Source organism: Chrysoperla carnea, chromosome 1 (genome assembly GCF_905475395.1).
Source record: "Chrysoperla carnea chromosome 1, inChrCarn1.1, whole genome shotgun sequence".
Classification (NCBI taxonomy): domain Eukaryota; kingdom Metazoa; phylum Arthropoda; class Insecta; order Neuroptera; family Chrysopidae; genus Chrysoperla; species Chrysoperla carnea.
Window position 1 is genome coordinate 94,407,109 of NC_058337.1, and position 7,514 is coordinate 94,414,622.

Genomic DNA, 7,514 nt, shown 5'->3' on the forward strand with positions numbered 1-7,514 from the left:
CATTTTAGTTTTTGGTGCAGTTACAAAATGTAAATTAATAAAAATTTGGCATAAAATACTTGTAGTCTGGGATCCTTTAAATGCCCTTGGTTTCCAACTATGAAGAACTGTATTTCTTCGGTAAATCCGCCATCATCTAGTTTAACCAACTTTTTCAACTTTTCATGTCGTATTCCAAACTGCTTGACTATAGTCTGAAGTATCTTGACTTGTCTGTAATTTCGACCATCCGTTCATCTTGGAATTTTATTCCATCGTCTCCATAAAAGATTCTTTTTGAGCCCACGACTCTGGATCCACTGTTTCAGCAATACTTTTTTTTCCGGAAGTATCAGCTACATATTATCCAACTCACTAACCAGGAAATCATTAAGGTCGTTCAAGGTTGCCATTTTGTAATTCACCTCACACCTCGATACCAAATTGTGATGTTCTATCCCCCGTACGTTCGATAATAAAACATCATTAGGTAAATTCTTTGAATACTTTGCTATATTTTAATGTTTAGAACAAAAATGGAAAATAACATGTCAAAAGATATGGAGAGAATGAACAATCTTTATGAAGAATTCCCTAAGGTCAGTCATTGTGGATGTTAGAAATAACAGTGCAGTGTGTGTAAATATACTAATTGTAAATATATATACGGAAATAAATATTGTGAATTGATTTTGTGTGGAACCTTTGTGTTAAACATTAAAGCGTTCAAGGAATTCACAGTGTGGTATTTTATTTTATGGAACCTACGAAGAGTAGAACGCTGCGATATTAATTTTTCGTTCAAATTTCATGGGCTTCGATTTTTTTTATTGTAAATCATCCCTATTTTCTAAACGAAAAATCGTAGTTGAAGAAATATAATCCACATGAAAGAAGAAAAAGCAAAATTTATTTTGCTCCCATTTTTTTATTTCTTCCTAAACATTTAGTTTTTATATTGTTGAATCTTTTTTGTTTCATCAAAAACAACCGTACTTAATCAAAAATGGGATAAAATCATTGCTGGAAAAGAAAGTGGTTTGAAAATTTTGAAAAAATATGGCAATCTTTGTTTTTTCTTTATAATAAAAATCTTTACTCCCAGTTTTAGGTTGCCTGTCTGTCATGAGTATATTGATTGCAAAACGTTGCATTTTAGGCTTATTATTATTTTTGGTAATGCATAACCTTTTCTTAATTTAAAACATACTAATTACCCTATAACTAAAAGACAAATCAGACAACTTTATTTACTGTTAGACATGAGCTAAGTTGGAGGAATTTATATTTCAAATTATTGGTGTTATTTCACATGGTGAAAAGCGGAGAAATTGTAACTGTTAACTAATTCAAAAACAGAAATTTCGAGATGCTATGAAACAATGAACTTCTTAGGACTTAAAGACTTGAATAATAATTTCTATCGAAAAGTGATGTCTGTTATGAAAATAAAATCATCTTGTCGAAGTCTAGATTCATTCTGTATAAATATTTCGCAGAATTGTAAGGTCAAAATTGTTAAATTGATTGAATACTATTTTATAATATAAATAAATAAACATATACGTAAAGTTTAAAAAAAAAATCACTATTTCAAATATAAAAAACGACTCATCCATTGATAATCAATAATATTGAGTGACATGTGACTAGTGTTTTGTTTGTCATCATATAACATATCACACGTCAAACTAGTTTGTTGGTGACGTTGTAAAAGACGACATCTTCTATTCGCGTTCTTATAACATCAGTCAGTCCATCATCACAGTATTATAGTAGCATTATCTTTACAATATAATATAAAACAATATACGAAAAAAAACTTGGATGATCACTTTGAGGTTTGTTTTAGCTTTCTTTTTAAAATAATAAAAAACATGACTCTGAATAAGCTGTATTAAAAAGTCAACTAAAAAGTACAAAATAATTGTAATTGTAAATTAAGTTACCCATGTAGGAACCGCCATAGTTGAACGACGGGGCCTAGCCTGGTCCAGTACTGGGGATCCCAGCTTTGGCGCCCCGATATTGGCCCATGCTTGAGCCAAGATGAAATAATTAGCCTTGGCCGACCCAACGATTGCCCGAGCCTGGGACAAGGCTGGGTTGCCCAGCCTTGGCCGATCAAATGATTATCCAAGCCTGGGCCAACATTGGTTTGCCATAGAACGGCCGACGCAAGGGAGCCCAGTCTTGGGCCAAGACTAGGCATCCTAGCCTTGGCCGACCCAACGATTGCCCGAGCCTGGGACAAGGCTGGGTTGCCTAGCCTTGGCCGATCCAATGATTATCCAAGCCTGGGCCAACATTGGTTTGCCATAGAACGGCCGACGCAAGGGAACCCAGTCTTGGGCCAAGACAAGGCATCCTAGCCTTGGCCAATCCAATGATTATCCAAGCCTGGGCCAACATTGGTTTGCCATAGAACGGCCGACGCAAGGGAGCCCAGTCTTGGGCCAAGACTAGGCATCCTAGCCTTGGCCAATCCAATGATTATCCAAGCCTGGGCCAACATTGGTTTGCCATAGAACGGCCAACGCAAGGGAGCCCAGTCTTGGGCCAAGACTAGGCATCCTAGCCTTGGCCAATCCAATGATTATCCAAGCATGGGCCAACATTGGTTTGTCATAGAACGGCCGACGCAAGGGAGCCCAGTCTTGGGCCAAGACTAGGCATCCTAGCCTTGGCCAATCCAATGATTATCCAAGCCTGGGCCAACATTGGTTTGCCATAGAACGGCCAACGCAAGGGACCCCAGTCTTGGGCCAAGACTATGCATCCTAGCTTTGGCCAATCCAATGATTATCCAAGCCAGGGCCAACATTGGTTTGCCATAGAACGGCCAACGTAAGGGAGCCCAGTCTTGGGCCAAGACTAGGCATCCTAGCCTTGGCCAATCCAATGATAATCCAAGCCTGGGCCAACATTGGTTTGCCATAGAACGCTCCTTCTCTGTCTTTTAGTATCACTATCCTTTTTACAAAGTAATATTTATTTTTAAAACCTCTCACTAGTAAGATGTTCTAGTAAGGTGTATATAAACACATATTTTTACCGGTACATTGTTATCGCTTCTCGGCTCAATGAGCTAAGATCAACGTGTTCTTATCAACTCAATGTCTGGTACGTCTCGCATTGCGAGATTAGTATATTAAACTATTATTTGGAACATAGATTGGGTAGATTGTTTGGGTTGATTTGATAGATTTAGGTAGATTGTTAGGAGCTTGCTCCTCTTCTACCGCGGGTTGTCTCAGTGTTGCAGTACACCTGGGATTGGCCCTGTCAAATAATGCACAAAATAGAATTATTCATAAAATAATCTTAAAACTTAACTATGGCCTAGCCCTGCCAACCAGACATGTGCCAGACTTAAAACTTAGCCTCCCATGTAGGAAAGTACGGCGGGCCCAGGCTTGGCCCAGGCTTGGTCCAACTATGCAGAACTCTGGGCCAGACTTGTAAGCCAGACTTGGCCCAGACTTGGGTAAAGTCTGGAATGATAATGGTGGCCCAAGACTGGTTACCCCGACTGGCCCAGCCCTGAGAGCCAGGCATGGGCCAGACCTAAAACTTAACTATGGCCCAGCCCTGCCAACCAGGCGTGGGCCAGTCGGGGTAACCAGTCTTGGGCCAGCATTATCATTCCAGACTTTACCCAAGTCTGGGCCAAGTCTGGCTTACAAGTCTGGCCCAGAGTTCTGCATAGTTGGACCAAGCCTGGGCCAAGCCTGGGCCCGCCGTACTTTCCTACATGGGTAATATTAAAAAGCATGGAATTTTATTACTAATTGTTGTTGTTTACTTATAATTATGCATACGATATTTACATCATTCGATTTATTTTTGATGTAATATGCTACATACAGGCGTAAACTAAATACAGTGCAACCTCGATATAACAAATCTGAAGGGAATCAGTAAATATTCGTTATATCAAGTAATTCATTAAACTGAGGTTTGTAATATTGAGGTTAAGTTGGTCTAAAATTCGTTATAAAGAGGAAAAAAGTGTCGGAACCTCTCGCGACATGAATTACATACTATGGAGCATACTAACTGTCATATATTGGTGGGACTTTATACGTTATATAAAGGTTTTGAATTGACGAATTTCGTTATTTAGAGGTATTTAAATTTTTATTATAGTTGAAAATTCGTTATAAAGAGACTGTTCGCAAAAAATATTCGAAATGTAGAGGTATATTTTATATTGACTCTTATGGACAATTCAAGGCGATTGCGAAAAATTTGTTAAATCGAGGAATTCGTTATATTGAGGTTCGTTATATTAAGGTTGCACTGTATCGAGAAATATCTGGAATTTTTTCTACATGCATCCGTATAATTAGTTTCTTTATATTGACCACTTTGTGCTTTTTTAACATTATCTTTTAAATTACAATTAAAATTATACAGGATGTCTCAAGTCATAAGAGCAGGAGTTGATCAAATGGTATATGACGTGAATTTATTATTATTTCTCAGCATAGGTACTCATAGCCGGGGAAGCGTTCCGTTCCAAGTTTGCAACGCTTAAAAATATTGACTCAGTGAACAAAATTTTGGTATAAGTGTTCATAAAATCATTTAATTAGTCTATGTAGAGTTGTTTGTCTGTCCGATTGTCCGTTTGTCTGTCGGTCTGTGATCACGATTACTCGAAAACAAAAAGAAATATCAAATTTAGCGTGCTCAGGACGTAAAAAATGAGGCTGAGTTCGTAAATGAGCAACATAGGTTCGTAGAACTCATCTTGTAAACCGTTAGAGAAAAAAGTTTATAATTAATGTAAAAAATGTTCCTTATAAAAAAGTAAACGACTTTTGTTTGAAACGTTTTTTTCGTAAACATCTCTGTTTACCCGTGTGTGCGCAAATTAGGTTAGAAAACTAATATAGAGTATGCATACAGGTATTGTATATATTTTAAATTTATACGTTACATATATTATGTATGCGTTTGTTTGCTTATAGCATATACTATATTCACTGAGGAAGTGAGAAGAAAGATACTCTTATTACTATTCTATTATTAGTGCGTTAGAATGGCTATTTATCTTATTTGCATGACGTAAGAAGCAAACGATTGGGTCTATGCGCGTCATTTCAACAATTAACGCAGTCAATTGATTGTTTTAACTTGTTGTAGATTCTAAATAGTTAAAATTTTAGAAGAAGGATATTATTGTGCACATTGCCAAATTGAAAATTTGGCAATTTAGGGGATTTGGTAATATTCACTTCCGAAAGTTTCACATCCTGAATTTTGAAAAAGACGCTTTCCTGACTATAAGAGTGCATTTAAAAATTGTCATTATTTCAACGTTATCTTCTATTTAATGATGTCCTGCTGATAAAACTGGGCAAAAAATCACTACTTTAACAAGACTGCATTTTCCGATATTACATAATTTGGAAGGAATTACCTAACTCAACCAAAGTAGATGGAGCTATATTGAAGTTAGGTTAATATCTCAATATCGAAATATCAAATTAAATATAAATCGTTTGCAACTGAAAATATTGATTATTGTTTTCGTAAAATATTATATTGATATACCTGGTTCCGAATAAATGTAGTATACCTGGGAATTTACGAAAAAAATATTTATCTAATATTTGTAAAATAGTTATTTTGTTTGTATTTCAATTAGCGTGAGAAACAAAAAAATTTCATTTGCATCATGATACCATTGTTTAACCACATATTAACGATGGATAAAACAACGAGCCTATGTATTAAATATCAATGTTCGTATTCATTTTTTTATGTTTTGTTATGGAAAGAGAATTTAAAATTTTTTAGTGTTACATAAGTTGTATTTTTATACCATGCATATATGAAATATACATAGTATATTAAGTTTAGTCCCAAGTTTGTAACGCTTAAAAATAATGATGCTAGGAAAAAAAATTTGTCATAGCTGTTCATAAAAACACCTAATTAGTCCATTTCCGGTTGTCCGCCCGTCCGTCCGTCTGTGGTCACGATAACTCAAAAACGAAAAAAGATATCGAGCTGAAATTTTTACAGCGTACTCAGGACGTAAAAAGTAAGGTCAAGTTCGTAAATGAGCATCATAGGCCAATTGGGTCTTGGGTCCGTAGGACCCATCTTGTAAACCGTTAGAGATAGAACTAAAGTTTAAATGTAAAAAATGTTCCTTATAAAAAAATAAACAACTTTTGTTTGAAACATTTTTTTGTAAACATCACTGTTTAAACACGAGGGCGTTAATTAGGTGCAAATTTTATAGTATTTGTATGTTGTATGTGTGTTATTTAAAAGTGAATATCTTTTGTTATTTACGTGACGTCAGAAAAACAAATGATTGCGCATCAACACTGTCTATACATTTTATACATACTGTCTATACATGTGTTATGTGATAAAGAAATCAACACTGACTATGCATGGTATTTCAACAATTAACTCAGTCAATTGTTTGTTTTCACTTGTTATGTATAAAATCTTGCAGGTATTATTATCTTTTCTTCTTCACTATATTTACTATTATAAATAAATTATCGATCTGCTCGCGTTTGGATGAGTTTCATGAAATGTTAACCGGTAAAATTTCGATGAAGTTCATTTCATTTATGATTTGACTCAAAAACAAGTATAAATTTTAGCTGGCTGAAAGAATGATGAAGCTGTAGGTATAACAATAAAAACACATTTTCGCACATAATACAGTAACCATGTCCTTTGAAAGTGGTGGAGTAGTCTGCATCCAATCAGGTAGTTCCGATTTTTTGCAAACTGGTTTATGATGTTGGTCTAATGAATAATCCCAGTTTTTGATCTCGAGCGCCGAACGCAACTTTGTTAAAAATCGAAAAATGCGTGAAAATTTTGGAGTTTGGCAATTATAACCCTATTGCACTAGTTTTTTGAGCTTTTTCAGAACTTTTTAAAGTAGACTAAATTTGTAACAATATGAGACTAGAATCGTCTCTAAAAACCCAATAGTTCCCCAGATAAATCCGTTCAAAATTTTATAATTTTATCCAACTTCGCTTTGAAATAATTTTGACTCAACAGTAGGACACTCCGTCAGAAGTAAGTTGATCTACCTACAGCCAGAGTAGTTCGAGTGATGTCTGATATATTGCAAAAATTTGCGCAGTTACTAATGATGAACTTTGAATAGCTTTTTCTCGGAAACTATTGGGTCTACAGAGACGATTTTAGATTATTCATTGGGACAACATCATAAACAAGTCGGCTAAAAACCAGAACTACCGGATTTGACGTTAGCTCTGATGTATAAAGTTACGTCGATAAATTTTAAAAGGCTTTATCTCTGAAAGTATTGGGTCAGATTCATTGTAGCAAATTCAATCTACTTTAAAAACGTTCTAAAAAAACTAGTCCTTTAGAGATATAATCGCCAAAGTACATAATTTTCACGATTTTTTCGATTTTTGACAAAATTGCGTTCAGCGCTTGGGGTCACAAACTTGGATTTTTTATTGGAATAACATCATAAACAAGTTTACGAAAAATCAGAACTACCGGATTTGATGCAG

The 7,514-nt window shown here is 35.3% G+C and overlaps 1 pseudogene; it reads left to right on the plus strand.

The window, feature by feature from the left end:
* The first annotated feature begins 3,046 nt into the window (after positions 1–3,046).
* On the plus strand, positions 3,047–3,269 carry LOC123291152 (annotated as a pseudogene).
* Positions 3,270–7,514: the final 4,245 nt, after the last annotated feature.